Raw genomic sequence first — 19,091 nt, forward strand, 5'->3', positions numbered from 1 at the left:
TATACCCTGATGTACTCCTCACATATTACATATATCCTGATGTATTCCTCACATATTACATATATCCTGATGTACTCCTCACATATTACATGTACCCTGAGGTACTCCTCACATATTACATATACCCTGAAGTACACCTCACATATTACATATACCCTGATGTACTAATCACATATTACATATACCCTGATGTACTCCTCACATATTACATATATCCTGATGTGCTCCTCACATAATACATATATCCTCATGTACTCCACACATATTACACATAAACTGATGTACTCCTCACATATTACATATATCCTGATGTACTCCTCACATATTACATATATCCTGATGTACTCCTCACATATTACATATATCCTGATGTACTCCACACATATTACATATATCCTGATGTACTCCTCACATATTACATATATCCTGATGTATTCCTCACATATTACATATACCCTAATGTACTCCTCACATATTACATATACCCTGATGTACTCCTCACATATTACATATATCCTGATGTACTACACACATATTACATATACACTGATGTACTCCTCACATATTACATATATCCTGATGTGCTCCTCACATATTACATATATCCTGATGTACTCCACGCATATTACATATACACTGATGTACTCCTCACAAATTACATATACCCTGATGTACTCCTCACATATTACATATACCCTGATGTACTCCTCACATATTACATATATCCTGATGTACTCCTCACATATTACATATATCCTGATGTACTCCTCACATATTATATATACCCTGATGTACTCCTCACATATTACATATACCCTGATGTACTCCTCACATATTACATATACCCTGATGTACTCCTCACATATTACATATATCCTGATGTACTCCTCACATATTACATATATCCTGATGTACTCCTCACATATTACATATATCCTGATGTACTCCTCACATATTACATATATCCTGATGTACTCCACACATATTACATATAACCTGATGTACTCCTCACATATTACATATATCCTGATGTACTCCTCACAAATTAGATATACCCTGATGTTCTCCTCACATATTACATATATCCTGATGTACTCCTCACATATTACATATACCCTGATGTACTCCTCACATATTACATATACCCTGATGTACTCCTCACATATTACATATATCCTGATGTACTCCACACATATTACATATATCCTGATGTACTCCTCACATATTATATATACCCTGATGTACTCCTCACATATTACATATATCCTGATGTACTCCTCACATATTACATATATCCTGATGTACTCCACACATATTACATATAACCTGATGTACTCCTCACATATTACATATAACCTGATGTACTCCTCACATATTACATATATCCTGATGTACTCCTCACATATTAGATATACCCTGATGTTCTCCTCACATATTACATATATCCTGATGTTCTCCTCACATATTACATATATCCTGATGTACTCCTCACATATTACATATACCCTGATGTACTCCTCACATATTACATATATCCTGATGTACTCCTCACATATTACATATACCCTGATGTACTCCTCACATATTACATATATCCTGATGTACTCGTCACATATTACATATATCCTGATGTACTCCTCACATATTACATATACCCTGATGTACTCCTCACATATTACATATACCCTGATGTACTATACACAGTTTTCATATAGTCTGATGTACTGCGCACAGCTTACATATGCCCTCACATTATAACCTGGAATACCACTAAAATCTTAAACAAAACTACTACCGAGCAAAATCAGCACTCCAAAAGCCACATGGTGCTCCCATGCACTGGCATAGCTATAGGGGTCGCAGCGGTCGCAATTGCGACCGGGCCCCGAAGCCAGGGGGGCCCACAGCCCCCCGCACCACATCAATAAAAACTTACTTACTACGGGCCCCTGTTACTATAGTAACAGACTTTACTTACCTTCCTGGTTCCGGATCGCAGCGGAGGTCCTGACGTCAAGCGCTATGAGCCGCGCACAACATCGAGACGACAGAACTACCGCCGCGGCTGAAGAGGAAGGTAAGATTAGCCCTGACTGGCGGGGTCCGACTCCCGGGACCCGCCAATCATTTGTTTTGAAGGGTCCACCGCACTCGTACGAGAGCTGCTCTCCTTCATTCCGGTCACTTCATTCCGGTCACACTGTGAATCGGTGTCGGCGATTCACAGTGTGAGCGAGTAGTGAAATGAAGCGAAGCAGCCCTCGTGCGAGTGCTATGGCCCCTTCAAAACAGCTGATTTGCAGGTCCCGGGAGACACACCAGCTATTGATGGCCTATCCTGTGGATAGGCCATCAATGTTTAGGGACTGCACAACCCCTAAGCCTACGATGTAGCAGGCTTAGGGGGCCCATGAGACAGGATCACAGATTGTGTGATGCTGTCTGCTGGGCCCTGTATCTAATCCAATCACATGGTAGGCTTAGATACATGGCCCATGCGTGATCCTGTCTGCTGGGCTCTGTATATAAGCCTACCACACTGTAGGTTTAGATACAGGGCCCCAGCACACAGTAATCTTATACTGTATAAGATTACTGTCTGCTGGACCCTGTATCTAAGCCTACGTTGTGGTAGGCTTAGATACAGGGTCCCACAGACAGTATCACACATGTGCCCTGTATCTAAGCCATGTGTTACTAATCGTTTTTCTTGTGTGTTTTCTTACAGGTTCGGTTGTTGGACTACAGCCGATTCCAGGACTACTTAGATGATGGCTTTTTTTTTATTATCAATAAAATAGTTAATGAGGGTTGTGTGTTTTTTTTTTTTTTTTATTTCAATAAAATATTTTTTCTATTTCTTTGTGTTTTTTTTAAACTATATTACTACCGCCTTAGTAATGGCCGCCGGCTGATTGACAGCATCCATTGCTAAGGCGGGGCTTAGTGTTAGCCGGTGCAGAGGCTAACACTAATCCCCTTTATTACCCCGGTACCCACCGCCACCAGGGGTGCTGGGAAGAGCCGGGTACCATCCAGTACTTGACCATCTGTAGTGATGGTCGGGCACTGGGGTGGCCGCAGGCTGGTATTATCAGGAGGGGAAAGGCCAGATACAGTGGCCCTTCCCACCCTGGTAATGCTAGGCTGCTGCTGCTTTATTGTATCTGGCTGGTTATGAAAAATGGGGGGGGACCCCACGTCATTTAAAAAAAAAAAAATAAAAAAAATAATTGTAAAAAACGATGTGGGGTCCCCCCCAATTTTCATAACCAGCCAGATACAACACAACAGCAGCAGGCAGCATTACCAGGGTGGTAGGGGCCACTGTGTTTGGCCTTCCCCAGCCTAATACTACCAGCCTGCGGCCACCCCGGTGCCTGACCGTCACTACAGATGGACGGGTACTGGTTCGTACCCGGCTCTTCCCAGCACCCCTGGTGGTGGTGGGTACCGCGGTAATAATGGGGGTTAGTGTTGGCCTCTGCACCTGCTAACATTAAGCCCCGCCTTAGTAATGGAGGTTGTCAATCAGCCAGCGGCCATTACTAAGGCGGTGATAATAAAGTTTAAAAAGATACGAGCACATAGAAAAAATATTTTATTGAAATAAAAAAACACAACCCTCAATAACCATTTTATTGAGAATAAAAAAAACGCCGTCATTGAAGTCCTCGTATCCGAAGTCAAACAACCGAACCTGTAAAAAAACACAAACACACAAAAATAATCAGTAACACATAAAGAAGCAAAATTATTATTCTTACCTTTCCTGGGTCCAGCGCTGGAGCCGCAATGTCAGCGAGCTGAGCCCTATATCTAATCCGATCATGTGTGATACTGTCTCCTGGGCCCTATATCTAATCCTATCATGTGTGATACTGTCTGCTGGGCCCTATCTCTAATCCTATCATGTGTGATACTGTCTGCTGGGCCACTGCATCTAATCCTATCATGTATGATACTGTCTGCTCAGCCACTGTATCTAATCCTATCATGTGTGATACTGTCTGCTGAGCTGTGTATCTAATCCTATCATGTGTGATACTGTCTGCTGAGCCACTGTATCTAATCCTATCATGTGTGATACTGTCTGCTGGGCCCTGTATCTAATCGTATCATGTGTGATACTGTCTGCTGGGCCCTATATCTAATCCTATCATGTGTGATACTGTCTGCTGAGCCACTGTATCTAATCCTATCATGTGTGATACTGTCTGCTGGGCCCTATATCTAATCCAATCATGTGTGATACTGTCTGCTGAGCCGCTGTATCGAATCCTATCATGCGTGATACTGCCTTCCGAGCCACTGTATCTAATCCTATCATGTGTGATACTGCCTTCTGAGCCATTGTATCTAATCCTATCATGTGTGATACTGTATGCTGAGCCCTGTATCTAATCCTATCATGTGTGATACTGTCTGCTGAGCCCTGTATCTAATCCTATCATGTATGATACTGTCTGCTCAGCCACTGTATCTAATCCTATCATGTGTGATACTGTCTGCTCAGCCAATGTATCTAATCCTATCCATAGTTTATAGGGTCGTAGTGCTATAGATATGCTATGCTGTCTCCTATACACACATTTTTTGGGGCGGACACATATGTATTGGGGCTATTTCCCTGACATTTTAAGCCCTGAGGGTATGTTCACACGGCAGCATCCGTTACAGCTGAAATTACGGTGCTGTTTTCAGGAGAAAACAGCTCCGTAATTTCAGCCATAAAGGCATGTGCAGGCGTCTTTCGCTGCGTCCATTACGGACGTAATTGGAGTTGTTTTTCCATGGAGTTCATGGAAAACGGCTCCATTTACGTCTGAAGAAGTGACAGGCACTTCTTTGACGCGGGCGTCTTTTTTACGCGCCGCCTTTTGACATCGGCGCGTAAAAAAAATGACCGTCGGCACAGAACATCGTAAGACCCATTCAAATGAATGGGCAGATGTTTGCCAACGCTTTTGAGCCACATTTTCGGACGTAATTCAATGCTAAAATGCCCGAATTACGTCCGTAAATAGGGTGTGTGAACCCAGCCTTAGTGACGCCCCGGCTGCTAGTGCTGCATTGTTGGGTCACTTAGGAGACCCAAGCGATGCAGCTGAAAGCTGCGGACCGTCGGGCATGAGGAGTTTGCGGGGCGGGGGGCCCAATAAGAACTTTTGCATCGGGGCCCTTGAGCCTTTAGCTACGCCCCTGCTCCCATGCCTACTTATATTGCATTGCCACACCCAGGAGAACCCGCTTAACAGTTTGAGGTATTTGTCTTTAGTGGCATGAACTGGGCACAACATATTGTGCACTAAAATGGCATATACCTGTTGAAAATTGCAATTTTCACTTTGCACAATCTGCTAAACGTTGATTTCTAATAAAACAAAAACCTATGGGGTCAATATGCACACTACACTACGGGTCTCTACTTGGGGTTTGTTTTACTATTTGACCCCAGAGCCCTGGAATAGTGGGCCAATACTGCAAAAATCACCAAAATAGGCCTCACATGCACATTTGCTCTTTTACTCCTAAGCCCTGTCATATGTCCAGGCAAATGATAAATGCTGTGAGGGGTGACGGTTTATAAAATGGGGTCACTTCTCAGGGTTTTACTCTCTTCTCTGGTACTTAGGGGAGCTCTGCAAATGTGAAATGGTGCCTGTACACCAGTCCAGCAAAATCTGCGCTCTAAAAGCCAAATGGCGTGCCTTCCATTTTGTGCTCTGCCATGTGCCCAAACAGCAGTTTAGGGCCACACATAGGGTATTTTGGTACTCGGGAGAAATTGGGCAACAAATTGTGTGTTGTTTTTTTCTCCCTTGTGAAAATAAAAAAATTGAGAGCAAAACTACATATTTTTTGAAAAAATTAAATTTTTCACCTATACTGCCTAATTCTAATAAAATCTATGAAACACCTGTGGGGTCAAAATGCTCTCTACACCCCTAGATGAATGTCCTGAGTGGTTTAGTTTCCAAAATGGAGTCACTTCTCAGGAGTTCCTACTGTACTAGTACCTCTGGGCCTCTGCAAATGCGACATGGTGCCTAAAAACCAATGAAGCAAAATCTGCATGCCAAGTATCACTCCTGCCATTCTGAGCCCTGCCATGTGTCCAAACAGAAGTATGTGACCACATATGGGGTATTGCCAAACTTAGTAGAAATTGTTTTGCAAGTGTTGTGGTGCTTCTTCTCCTTTATTCCTTGTGAAAATGAAAAAAAAAAATCAACATTTTAGTGGAAAGAATGTAGATTTTCACTGCCTAGTTCCAATAAATTCAATAAAAAAACATCAGGGTCATAATGCTCAGTATACTGCTAGATAAATTCCATGAGGGGTGTAGTTTCCCAAACGGGGTAATTTTTTGGTGGTTTCCACTGTTATGGTCCCTCAGGGGCTTTGCAAATGTGACATGGCGCCGCAAACCATCCAGCAAAATTTGAGCCCCAAAAGTCAAATGGCGCTCCGTCCTTTCTGAGCCCGGCCGTGTGTCCAAACAGCAGTTTATTACCACATATGGGGTATTGCTGTGCTCAGAAGAGTTTGCTTTACAAATGTTGGGGTGCTTTTTCTCCTTTTATCTATTGTGAAAATGAAAAAATATGAGCTAAAACTAGATTTTTTATTTCACTGCCTAATTCCAATAAATTCTGCAAAAAATGTGTGGGGGAAAAATGCTAGCTATACCCCTAGAAATATTCCTTAAAGGGGTGTAGTTTCTAAAATGTGGTCACTTTTGGGGGGTTTCCACAATTTTGGTCCCTCCAGGGCGTTGCAAATGTGACGTGGCACCGAAAACCATTCCAGCAAAATCCAAATGTCGCTTCTTCCCTTGTGAGACCAGTGTTTTAGTCCATTAGGGCACTAGGACCACATGTGGGATATTTCTAAAAACTGCAGAATCTGGGCAATAAATATTGTTGCATTTCTGTGGTAAATATTGTTGCATTTCTGTGGTAAATATTGTTGCATTTCTGTGGTAAAACCTTCTGTGTTAAAGAAAAAAAATTATTATAAATGAATTTTGGCAACAAAAAAAATGAAAATTGTAAATTGTGCTTTAATTCCTGTGAAACACCTAAAGGGTTAAGAAACTTTCTGATGCTGTTTTAAATACATTGAGGGGTGCAGTTTTTAAAATTGGGTGATTTATTGGGGGTTTTTAATATATAAGGCCCTCAAAGCCTCTTCAGAACTGAACTGGTCTCTGCAAAATTAGCCTTTTGAAATTTTCTTGAAAATGTGAGAAATTTCTGCTAAAGTTCTAAGCCTTGTAACGTCCTAGAAAAATAAAAGGATTTGGGAAATGTAAACTAGTAACTATTTTGTGTAGTATTACTAACTGTCTTACAAGCAAATACATGTATATTTAGAAAAATTCTAATTTTTGCAAATTTTCTCAGAATTTTGGTGTTTTTCACAAATAAAAACTGAACATATCGATTAAATTTTACCACTAACATAAAGTCCAATATGTCACGAGAAAACAATATCAGAATCTGTTGAATTCATAAAAGCATTCCAAAGTTATTACCACATAAAGTGACATGTCAGATTTGAAAAAATTGGCTGTGTTCTTAACGCATTATCACGTAACTGTACGTGATGAGGGTTAAAGGGAAGTATGGAGCGAGCTCACGGGCTGAGCTCACTCCATACACCCCGGGTGACGGCTGTGTTACACAGCCGACACCTCACTGCAACGGGCGGCATCCAAGTTCACTTTGATTCCGCCCGTTTAACACCTTGAATTCCGCAGTCAATCGCGACCGCTGCATTTAAAGTGAAGAATCAGGGGGGCACCCCCTCAAACATGCCATCGCGCAACCCCGCTGCCCGATTGGTCGGTAACAATGGTTGTTATGGCAGCCTGGGGGCCTAACAAAGACCCCCAGGTCTGCCATCTTTGTAATCCTTTGAAGTCCTACCTCTGGCAGGGCTTCAAAGGAGACTGTCAGAATCACGATATACTGCAATACATTAGTATTGCAGTATATCATGCAAGCGATCAGATGATCACTGTTTCAACTAATAAAAAAAACAAAAACTGTTAAATAAAGTTTATTTTTATAATGTTCCAAAAAAACTAATAGACTAAAAAAAACTAAAGTATTAAAAGTAAAAAAAAAAAAAACTTTTTACATTTTTTTCCTAAATTAATGTTAAAAAAAATATATCAACATATCTGGTATCACCGCATCCGTAAAAGTCTGAACTATCACAATATATTATTATTTAACCCACTCGGTAAACGACGTAAATATATATATATTGAACACGCAAATTGCTGTTTTTTGGTAACCTTAGCGCTTCAAAAAAATGATATAAAAAGTGATCAAAAAGTCGCATAAACCCCAAAATGGTATCACTGAACTACAGCTCGCCCCGCAAAATGTAATCCCTCACATTGCTATATTGATGGAAAAATGAATGTTATGCTCTCAGAATATGGCGACAAACGATTTGTTTAATTTAGCAAATTACGACCTACATATGAGGTCTTGTTTTTTGAGGGACAAGATGTAGTTTTTCATGGCACCATTTATTTATTACATAATGTACTGGGAATCTGAAAAAAACATTATTTGTAGGTTGAAATGGGCAAAAAACAGCGATGATGCAATTTTTTGGGGGGTTTTGTTTTTACGGCGTCCAGGGCCGCCATCAGGAGGGTATTAGGGGTACTGGTGTGAGGGGCCCGGCCAAACCTAATTGAAAGGGGGCCCCGGCAACTGCCGCAACATTCTTTTGGTAGGAAAAAACGGGCCCCTGCAATGGGGCCCGTTTTTTTCACCAAAAGAATGACGTGAGCTGCTGCTGCTGCAGGCCCCCTCCCCTCGTCATGGGGGGCCATCAAACCGTCCGCCCGTGCGCACGCACCCGATCGCGCGCACAAGGAAACTCCTGCGCATGCACATTCGTGAGCGGGCACCCACGAACGCCCGCACTCGAGACCGCCCGCGCGCGCACCCGCGAGCGCACCCGCGATCGCCCGCGCAACCGCGATTAACCGCGCGCGCGCACCCGCGGACACACATGGACAAAACTTACCTGGAGCCTGGCTGGGGGTGAAGGACTGGACGTCTGGACCGAACAGAGGAGCAGCGATCCCACAGAATACATTGACATGCTGCGGCTTAAAAAGCCAAAAGCCAGACTGCAGGTCCATTTTTTTTGCAGCGTGTGGATGAGATTTGTTCATATCTGACCCACTCTACTGCGACTGTGATACGCTGCGGATTATCCACAATAAAATGTGCTGCATAAAATCCGCAGTGTTCATGCCTAGTGTGTTCCTACACTAAGGCCGGATTTACACGAGCGTGTGCTTTTTGCACGCGCAAAAAACGTGGTATTTTGCGCATGCAAAAGGTCCATAACAGCTCCGTGTGGCAGCAGCGTATGATGCGTGGCTGTGATTTTCGCGCAGCCGCAATCATTATGACACTCTGTTTGTATGTTTGTAGCACGTGGTGCTTTTCTGGTTTCATTCATAGTTTATACGGCTGCGGAAGTGCTGGGCATGATTTTCACACACCCATTGACTTCAATGGGTGCGTGATGCGCGAACAATGCACAAATATAGGACATGTCGTCAGTTTTACGCAGCGGACACACGGACACACGCTGCGTGAAAATCACTGACAGTCTGCACGGCCCCATAGAGTAACATAGGTCCGTGCGAGGCGCGTGAAAATCACACGCGTTGCACGGATGTATTACAAATTCGTCTGAATAAGCCCTAACAATAAGGCCCAGTTCACAGAGTTTTTGGGCCTTGATATTGACTCGGACACTGCGTCAGAATCAGCACCAAACAACTTCCAAAAAACCGCCTCCCATTGATTTAATCTGAAATCAATGGGAGCCAGTCGCGGAAAAAAGAAAAAGCAGCACGTCCTTTCTTGCCGCGGTTCCGCCACTGACCTGCCATCGAAATCAATGGGGGGCAGAAAATGCATTTTTCGGTGCGTTTTCTGTCTGCTGTCCTCAATCGCCGCGGGCAAAAAACGCGGCAAGATAGTGTGGGCAGGTCAAAATCTGCCTCAAAATTCGGTGCGCGGTTCCAGGCGGTCGCCGGTGCGCATGCGCGGGAGTTTGCGGGTGCGCGCGATTGGTCGCACGGGCGGCGGTGTTTGACGTCCCCCATGCTACCCAGGGCCGCTATCAGGGGGGGTATTAGGGGTACTGATGTGAGAGGCCCGGCCAAACCTAATTGAAAGGGGGGCCCGCAGCTCATGACATTTTTTTGGTGAAAAAAACGGGCCCCATTGCAGGGGCCTGTTTTTTTTTCTACCAAAGGCAAGTCGCGGCAGTTTGCTGGGCCCCCCTTTCAATTAGGTTTGGCCAGGCCTCTCACATCAGTACCCCTAATATCCCCCCTGATGGCGGCCCTGGGTACCATGATATAGTGCTGGACGGAGTACCGTTAACAGGCGGTGCCACGGTAGGGGGGCCCAGAAAATGTAGCTGTAGGGGGCCCTGAAATTCCTGATGGCGGCCCTGACGGCGTCCATTAGGCGGTAAAAACAACATATTCACATTATTCTGCAGGTTGATACGATTATGGCGATACCAAATTTATATGTTTTTGTTTTATGTTTTACGACTTTTAAAAACATAAAAGTATTTGCTGAAAAAAAAATGTTTTGTGCCGCCATATTCTGAGGGCCAGATCTTTTTTATTTTTTCATGAATTTATCGATGTGGGGGCTTAAATTTTTTAGAGCTAAGGTGACCAAAAAACAGCAATTACATGTTTTATGTCTAATATTTTTTACGGCATTCACCTAGCAGCTAGCACATTATATTGTGATAGCTTGGATTTTTATGGACACTGCGATACCAGTTATGTAAACTTTTTTTTTTGAACATTGCTTTAGGGAAAAAAATGGCAAAGGTTTTTTTTTTTATCTTTAACAGTTTTTTTAACTTTTTTTTATTAGTCCCCCTAGGGGACTTGAACCAGCAATACAATGTATTGCAGTATATTGTGATCTTGACAGTCAAAGATTGCAGACCTGGGGGCTTTTATTAGGCCCCCAGGCTGCCATGACAACCGTCGTCACCGGCCGATCCCGCCGCTGGGGGGGTCACGATGACGTGTTTGAAAGTGCGCCCCCATCATTCTAACAATTTAAATGCTGCAGTCGCGATTGACCGTGGCATTTAAGTTGTTAAGCGGGAGGAATCAATGTGAACTTATATATTTGTCATCGTGACATTTAATGTCGCTTATAAACACCAGTGCAAATTTGACAAAAAGTTGCTCATGATATTTAACAATCTGAACAGGGTCACTTATCCGTTATGGGAGTCTTCAGTTCTGTTTTGTAGCCATAACTAGACTCCACTTCCCCCACCACTAGAAACCCACTACTCCCCTAAATGATTGGGTCTGATCTCGAGCACTTCATGTATAGAAAAGTTCCTAACATGTAAATGAAAAGAACTTCACATTTTATTCACATGACCATAAGGTAAACACCAGGACTGATTTTTTTCCTAGTGGATGAATGGTTATTACGTCACGTTTCCTCATCCTCCATATGTCTGACTATGTGGACTGACCGCGCTCCCATACACATTACCAAGCAGCGCTACTAGACCGGACGAAACAAAAAACTCATTATTTCACATGTTCTCTCTGGGAAATGAGGACTTTCCTAGTATACAAGTTATTGGAAGAATACCCCACTTCCCAATATTCATTACATAACATGGGGGCAATGTCCTGTTATGACTGGAGGGAAGGTTACACAATTTAGTTGTACATGGGAAATATTCACCAGTCCATCCCGGGGGGGGGGGGGGGGGGTTACTGTCTGAGATATCACGCGGCATGATCTGTTCTCTTCTTACATATTGTTCTGTAGCTTTTTGTTGTTTATCTAATATAATGGTCACTTATTTTCTGGGGCCACATGCTTGTGGCACCAGTTTCCTTCTCTTATTTAATATTTGCCACTTTTTATATTATAAATGTATAAGCGTCATTGTAATGTTTACTGTTTTGTACAACTTTACTTCTCGAGAGCCAGAAAAATGAAGCTTAAAAATCATCTGGATCTTAAAACTGATTGTTGTTTGATTTCTGCCCCATGTTGCCTTGGCTAAGAGAGGCTGGCACCTTTGAGCAAAATGTAGGAGAGGCTGGCACCTCTGGACACAATGTAAGAGAGACTGGAACCTCCAGACACAATGTAGGGGAGGCTGGCACCTCCAGGAACAATGTAGGAGAGGCTTCCACCTCCGGCACAATGTAGGAGAGGCTAGCTCCTCCAAGCACAATGTAGGAGAGGCTGGCACCACCGGGCACAATGTAAGAGGGGCTGGCACCTCCAGACACAATGTAGGAGAGACTGGCACCCCCGGGCATAATGTAGGAGAGGCTGGCACCACCGGGCACAATGTAAGAGGGGCTGGCACCTCCAGACACAATGTAGGAGAGACTGGCACCCCCGGGCACAATGTAGGAGAGGCTGGCACCACCGGGCACAATGTAAGAGGGGCTGGCACCTCCAGACACAATGTAAGAGAGACTGGCACCCCCGGGCACAATGTAGGAGAGGCTGGCACCCCCCGGCACAATGTAAGAGGGGCTGGCACCCCCGGGCACAATGTAGGAGAGACTGGCACCCCCGGGCACAATGTAGGAGAGGCTGGCACCTCCGAGGACAATGTAGGAGAGGATGGCACCTCCGGGCTCAATGTAAGAGAGGCTGGCACCTACAGACACATTGTAGGAGAGGCTGGCACCTCTGGGAACAATGTAGGAGAGGCTGGCACCTCCGGGCACAATGTAAGAGAGGCTGGCACCTCCAGACACAATGTAGGAAACACTGGCACCTCCGAGCACAATATAGGAGAGGCTGGCACCTCCGAGCACAATGTAAGAGGGGCTGGCACCCCCGGGCACAATGTAAGAGGGGCTGGCACCCCCGGGCACAATGTAGGAGAGACTGGCACCCCCGGGCACAATGTAGGAGAGGCTGGCACCTCCGAGGACAATGTAGGAGAGGATGGCACCTCCGGGCTCAATGTAAGAGAGGCTGGCACCTACAGACACATTGTAGGAGAGGCTGGCACCTCTGGGAACAATGTAGGAGAGGCTGGCACCTCCGGGCACAATGTAAGAGAGGCTGGCACCTCCAGACACAATGTAGGAAACACTGGCACCTCCGAGCACAATATAGGAGAGGCTGGCACCTCCGAGCACAATGTAGGAGAGGCTGGCACCTCCGGGCACAATGTAGGAGAGGCTGGCACCTCCAGGCACAATGTAAGAGAGGCTGGCACCTCCAGACGCAATGTAGGAAACACTGGCACCTCCGAGCACAATGTAGGAGAGGCTGGCCCCTCCGGGCACAATGTAGGAGAGGCTGGCACCTCCGGGCTCAATGTAGGAGAGGCTGGCACCTCCGGGCTCAATGTAGGAGAGGCTGGCACGTCCGGGCTCAATGTAGGAGAGGCTGGCACCTCCGGACACAATGTAGGAGAGGTTGGCACTTCCGGACACAACGTGGGAGAGGCTAGCACCTCCGGACACAATGTGGGAGAGGCTGGCACCTCCAGATTAGCTATGTCTATTACAGGAGTGCCCGAGGGTAACTGGCACTATGGATGCTCTGGCATTATTTACATTGGCATAATCAGTCCGGCACTATTTCTATGTGCACTGTGTAGCACTATTCATATTGGAGCTGTATGGCAATTTATGAAGCTGTTCATATTCCTGTGCCTGTTGGAGCCTGTTACATAGATCCTGCAGTGTTGTACCTGCATGTCTTTAATTTGAGAAGCTCAATGCTGTGCTGTTATATCATGCCCCCTCCCCCACTACAGTTTTCAAGTTACACAGGAACAACAATGGGAATGGAAATCTAAGCCTCAATCCAATGAAACATTAGTGGCTGAATACTGGTCTGACGGGGTAAATAGTAATGATAATTATACTACGGTTTGTCATGTATATACATCACTTTGGAGAGGGTGTTTGTTATGTATATACCGCACTTTGGAGAGGGTTTGCCTATGTCGATCACTGTCAAAAACAACTGAATAGAATCAACTGCTATTTGATGAAAAAGTCCAGGGGGTTAATATTTCCAGGCATTGTAAATACGAGTAATTCAGTAATGCTGTTGTGTAGGGCTGGAGTCTGAGCGGATGCTGTCAATTCTGCATTCCCATCCACTGTTTCTTCTCCAGGCTGCACCAAGACGTGTAGAAAAACGTCAAAGAATATAATGAAATGACCTCTGAGCCCAGTGACCCTGTACAGTAGACAGCGGCTCTGGGATAGATTTTCATTACATAGAAGCCATATAACAAATGGGAAGAACCACGAAACTCACTACTAAAGCAACAACTTACTTTATTAAAATCCTGGTGATGGGATGTGGAGTTTTAACCTACAGCCATTTCACCTGTGGTCATGCTTCACCAAGGCCTCCTTGATGAGGATGATGAAAACTTCCACATCCCATTACCAGGATTTTAATAAAAGTAGATTTTGCTTCAGTAGTGGGTGCCGAGGTTCTTCCAATTTGTGTCAACCGCAGAGCACCGCCACAGCGTTGTACAGAAAATTATATGATAGCAGTTTGTCTTCATCTCTGAGGTAGCTAAAGATCCACAATTTGGGCAAGGCAGTGCCAGTCTGTTTTTCCCAATATAATGATATAGAAGTCCCTAACGACTGAGAAAATTCCTGATTACTTTCTACTGTAAATGATGACATGACTTGTCCACACCATGAAGAGGCAGCCTGTGAGCGGGGATATAACATTGTCTAATGTCAGAGATCTCATGGATACAGGATCTGTGGTGTCCAGAAGACGTGGACCTGAGAGCCCCTCAACACTGACCAGAGACATTCACACTTACCTCAAACAGATGTAATCAGGAAGATTGTTCTTTTCTACAAGTCCATTCATAAAATAGTTGACGGTGAAAACTCCTCCGATAATGATGTCTCCATCCTGAAAATATTCATAATCCTCAACAATCTTGGCTAGATGCAGATGACAGGCTGGTGGAGGATTCTGGGATCTACAATGTGTCACATACAGAATCAGTACAAGTAACAGGGCAGTCCTGGTGTGTGCTGAGAGTAGAGGTCTGCGCATGAGGCTCCCAAATAACACAGAGCACCCCCATATAACACAGAACAGGAGCAGGTGTCTGTAGAGCTCAGTGTCATGAAGCATGGTGTAGGACCGGTGTTCCCAAATAACACAGAACAGGAGCGGGTATCTGTAAAGCTGAGGATCATGAAGCATGGTGTAGGACAGAGCACCCCAATATAACAGAACAGGAGCAGGTGTCTGTAGAGCGCAGGGTCATGAAGCATGGTGTAGGACAGGGGACAATGTACTAGATGTCAGCTTCTCCCCTCTTTTTATACAGTACAGTATAATACACCTCCGTGTAACCTGTATTTAGGAATAGCTGTTTATTGGCTGAGATGTCCCTCATGGTCTTAAAATACAAAATGTTTCCAGTTGGGCAGTAATTATCTCTTTCTCTTCTCTTTTCAATGTTCTTTTTATTTAATCTCTTAGAACAACACAAACCAGTGAAGTTCAATACAATAACATAAGTACAAGTCTCGAGGGATGTCTTCTAGTCAACCATAACAGAGATTTGCAATATGAAAAATAAAAATCCTCGGAGAGTTCATCAGGAGTGTAGGTTTAGTCTTCTCTAGTTAGACACTTCAGGAATAGTGTGTTTGTTAGTGTGTTTATCCCAGATAGTGAGCGTTGTCATATTTCAGATTGAACTTAATTTTGAAGCTATAAAACTTTTTGAAACTATGGGGGAGGGTTGGTAAGTGGGAGGAGGTAAGAAAAAAAAGGGGTGGTGGAAGGATGAGGTTGTTTGAAGGTAAAGTAATCGTCTCTAAAGCGCGAGTGAAGAGTGTAGTGGGATGATGATCATAAACTGTCTGATAGGAGTTTGTGAGTAATGAAAAGACTGAGGTTGTGGTGAGAAATGCCGGTCCAGGTTTCCACATGCGGTGGAAATGTGGGTAGGAACGACTTGAGAAGGCTGCAATTTCTTTATATGATATAGTCGATTTACTTTATGTAGCCAACGTCAGACTGTAGGGTGTTGTACTCCAAAGAGGGGGAATTTGTGTTTTTTCTCCCGCTTGAATATATAGATATAATATATTACAGCTATTAGCTAAATGATGTATTGGTCTAATAAGTTACATAGTGGTTAGTGAGATTTGGTCGGGCACTATGCAAATGCGTCTGATGTGAGCTAAAACTGTATCCCAGAAGCTCCGTAGCTTTGGGCATAGCCACCATATGTGTAAGTTCCTTTTCTTGGTTACATCTCCGGAAGCGTCTGGTATAGAAGGGAACCACTTATGGGTTTTGACCAGTGTTGTGAACCAGCGAGTGATGACCTTCTATGAGTTTTCTTTAGCTCTTACTCAATGTGATGGTCCATGTGAGATGCACGCCCTACAAAATAGTTGCTGGTACATGTTGAATTTTTTTTTTAGGGGGTATTTGGATTGTGCCAGAAAGGTCTTATATGTGGTCATTTGTCTATCGAGGGGACTTGTGGTGTTATAGGGAGTGATTTCTTTCTTAAGTCTGATATAGTAGAGAAAGTATAATTTGGGCCGTGCAGAGTCTGTCTGAGATTTCTGGAATAGTATTAACATCTGACCAGAGCGAGTCTAGTATGACATGTATTTTGGGCGAGGGGTTGGAGATTTGGTTGCATGAACCTTCTTTTTATAGGCCAATGAGTTCAGCAACTTCAGTTGAGGGAGAAGGGGTTGGGTTGAGGGTGTTTGTATAAATAGACCAGGTTTACAGTTGTTATTGTTGGTTTATTTCTGAACAGTGTTCCTTTCATGCTATCTGAAGGGCTAGTAAATCTGATCTTAGGGGTTTTGGGGCTGTTTGTTCCTCAGCTACTACCCAATGTGTGTTGTCAGGTTTGCTTACCCATTCTATTGTTCTCATATTGGCAGCTGTGCGAAAGCTTTTTAGTAGATCGGAGGCACCCATTCCTCCAAATGTTTGGGTGTTGCAAGTGTAGTCAAGTTAATCTTTCGACCTTTACTATTGCAGAAAAAAATGAAGAGCAAGAAACAAATCTTTGTAGAAAAGCTTTAGATAGCTTTCATGGATAACATCTGAAAACTGGAATTACATTTTTGCAATATCCATGAAATAAAAAGCGCTGAACAAGATTCTATTTACATTTTTGGTGGTTTGTATAAGTGGAGAAGAATTAAGGTTGAGATGGTCGGGTCAATGTTTACAGCGTTTTATTCCTAAGGAGATAATAGCTCTACAGGGCCATCAGAAGGTAGTTAAAAGCGCCTTAAGTGGTTAAAAGAAGAAAACATTTTTGGTATCGTGTTAGTTCATTAAAAAAGTTTTATTGCTCTCAGTAAGAGAAACAAAATAGCCGTCCTGAAGATATGATACCGCCGAATGGCTAACAAGACAAAATGAAGTTAAAGAGCAGCTGTCCACACTACTCAAGTCTCCACCATGCCTGATGAAGCTTTAGGTAGTAAGTCGTAGATTGAATTATATTTGTTACGTTTAATAAGTTTTCAGTGTTCTTAAAGATATAAAGGATGGTTTAGATTTGGACTATGAGATTAGTCTTGATTATGGGTAGATCGTCGGTAAAGACTGCTGTTTTGTGTTGTATACTTTGTGTTGTAATGCTACTGACATTGGGGTGTTGTGTGATGTTCTGTAGTATGGTTTACATCACTAAAACAAAAAGCAGGGGAGCAAGGGTGCAGCCCTATATTGTGCCATTTAATATATGAAAAGTCAGGGAGAGTATGAGGTTATGACACATTTTTGCAGTTGGCTGTGCGTTCATTTGCATTATGGCCAAAATAAAAGTTTCAGGAACTTGACTGAACTTAAGGTCTCCAGCATGAATATCCAGTCCACCCTGTCACAGGCCTTCTCCTCATCTGTGGCCAACACTACCAATGGGGGCCTTTTTCTTTAGCATTCATATCTTTCATCTTTCCCTTCTCTTTTATGTACAATGTCCAATTCTTCTGGAGCGATTCGATTTGACAATAGTGAACTGAGGAGTTGTGCTAGAATACTTGTAATGACCTTCACATCTGTATTCAGCAGGGAAATATGTAGGTCTGTGGTGGCTGCACATTTCTGGATCCTGACTCTCTTTATGTATGAGTGAAATATGAGCTTCTATTGTTTGTTTTTGGAAACTGAGATCTATTTAAAATGGCATTGCACATGTTAAGTAAGTGGGATAGTAGTATTGTACTGAAGGGTTTATAGTATTGTTTGGTCCGGGGCTCTTTCAGGATGGGCTCTTCGACCGAATGGACTTGTTCTCCTGTATTGTGAATGGGTTGCGTAGGGCGGATTGTTTATTTAAAAGATCTTTAGAGTTTTGTCTTTTAGTGAAAAGTTGTCTGAAGATGTCTGTGCTTTGGGGTATTTTACGTGTTTGTACTAGTTTAGAGATCTCTTCGTAAAGTGTTGAGACCGAATGTTTTCTAATTTTATTCTGGTAGGAACTTAAAAATAATAGTTCACCTCTGATTATGGTCTTCCCTTAATAAACAGATACCGATGTGGTGGCATTGATTTTGAAATATGATTGGACGGTTGCTGATATGCTCTAACTGTTGTGTTCGAAGTTTAGTAGGTTTTCTGTTGAGCCTCCATGTCCTTCACGGCAAAGGTTGTCTGGTGAAAGAGGTGCAGAGGATCATCGGGGAGTTATCTGAATATACAGAGGGGAGTATTTTCACATCAGTTATGTTGGGTATAGACAAGGGGAGAAAACATAATCAAGTTTGTGACACAAGATGTGTGGAGAGGAGTGTTTGGTACAGTTTATGTCTGACTGGTACATATGTCTCCAGTTGACACCTAGTAAAAGAGAATGTTTGGTAAAGCTCTTCCTGATAAGGAGACTTCAAATGAAGTCAAGTAGTGGATCTAGTAAAAATTTAGATCACTTCCTATGAGTAGAGTTCCTACAATAAATGCGTGGGTCGTGTCAATGATTTCAGGTATTCTTGAAGCTTGACCAATATTAGG

Source organism: Rhinoderma darwinii, chromosome 4 (assembly GCF_050947455.1).
Source record: "Rhinoderma darwinii isolate aRhiDar2 chromosome 4, aRhiDar2.hap1, whole genome shotgun sequence".
In the NCBI taxonomy this organism is placed as follows: domain Eukaryota; kingdom Metazoa; phylum Chordata; class Amphibia; order Anura; family Rhinodermatidae; genus Rhinoderma; species Rhinoderma darwinii.